Genomic DNA, 1,455 nt, shown 5'->3' on the forward strand with positions numbered 1-1,455 from the left:
TACTCACCACACAGCGCATTAATCTCAGGTAGGTACTCACCACACAGCGCATTAATCTCAGGTAGGTACTCAGCACACAGCGCATTAATCTCAGGTAGGTACTCAGCACACAGCGCATTAATCTCAGGTAGGTACTCACCACACAGCGCAGAAATCTTCCTCTCCCACGTTGTAAGTAGTATAAAAGGCTCCAACCATCAGCTTCCTCTGTAGATGCCAGGACTCGGAATTCGCGGGCAAATTCAAGTATCGGTGACGTCACCGGTCACGTGAGGCGCGGGCACAGCTCTCATCGTGCACGGCAGCTGAACTGTACTGCTCGTGCACAATGGGAAGTCACATGGTGCCGATTCCAGCCACCTCATTGGCTGGAATCGGCAGCAGGAATAACTGAAGCGTAAACTACTAATATGCGTCCCGTGCACCTGACCGCCCCCTCATGTGTCCCGTGTACCCGACCCGCCCTGCAAGTGTCCAAGCACCTGACACCCCCTGCAGGTGTCTGTGCACCTGACCGCTCGTCGCAAGTGTTCCGTGCACCTGACCCCCTCCCCTCCACCGCAGGTGTCCCGTGCACCTGACCGCCCCCTCATGTGTCCCGTGCACTTGCCCCCCCCTGCAGGTGTCCTGTGCACCTGACCCCCCCCCTGCAGGTGTCCTGTGCACCTGACCGCCCCCTCATGTGTCCCATGCACCTGACAGCCCCCCTGCAGGTGTCCCGTGCACCTGCCCCCCCCCCCCTGCAGGTGCCCCATGCACCTGTTTGCCCACCGCAGGTGTCCCGTGCACCTGTTTAACGCTCGCAGGTGTCCCGTGCACCTGTCCGCCGTCCCCCCTCGCAGGTGTCCCGTGCACCTGTCCGCCCCCCCCCCCTCGCAGGTGTCCCGTGCACCTGTCCCCCCACCCCCCCGCAGGTGTCCCGTGCACCTGCCCCCCCTCCACCACAGGTGTCCCGTGCACCTGTCCGCCCCTCCCGCAGGTGTCCCGACGGCCCCCACAAGTGTACGTGCACGTGACCACCCCTGCGGGTGTCCTCTGACACCTGACTGCCCCTGTACCTCGTTATGTAATTGTACCTGTAGGGGGTCTTTTCAAAGGAGACCAAATGCTAATGTTGCCTGGGTCCAAATTAGTATAAGCAATCAACGAGCGCTCGTCGGAGAAGACATACGCTGACTACACAGACAGAGTGTGTGATCAAAATGACTTCTAGTTTATTCAAGAAAATACATTGGATTATATAGACCATAGACCACTGTCCAGGCAGGATATGCTTATCTCGCGGTCAGCATATAATTGCAAGAATACATTCCTTCTTAATGAGCTATTGAGAAGTGGAAACTGGGGCCCAGGACATCCTGTGAATGTACCACAGATAAGGAAAAAACCTTGAACAACTCAGAGGAGTCTTTTCCCGGCCACCTGGTCCTTATTTTTCTTAACCAAAGCACATTT

At 57.0% G+C, this 1,455-nt stretch overlaps 1 long non-coding RNA gene across 1 annotated transcript in view; it reads right to left on the bottom strand.

The window, feature by feature from the left end:
- LOC136599375 (uncharacterized) overlaps positions 1-417 on the bottom strand; it is a 5,959-nt gene extending 5,542 nt beyond the window's left edge. The window contains exon 1 of the long non-coding RNA XR_010788942.1: positions 140-417. This is a non-coding gene — a long non-coding RNA (uncharacterized lncRNA). The remainder of the gene's footprint in view (positions 1-139) is intronic.
- Between the last annotated feature and the right edge of the window lie 1,038 nt (positions 418-1,455).

Source organism: Eleutherodactylus coqui, unplaced genomic scaffold (genome assembly GCF_035609145.1).
Source record: "Eleutherodactylus coqui strain aEleCoq1 unplaced genomic scaffold, aEleCoq1.hap1 HAP1_SCAFFOLD_924, whole genome shotgun sequence".
Lineage (NCBI taxonomy): Eukaryota > Metazoa > Chordata > Amphibia > Anura > Eleutherodactylidae > Eleutherodactylus > Eleutherodactylus coqui.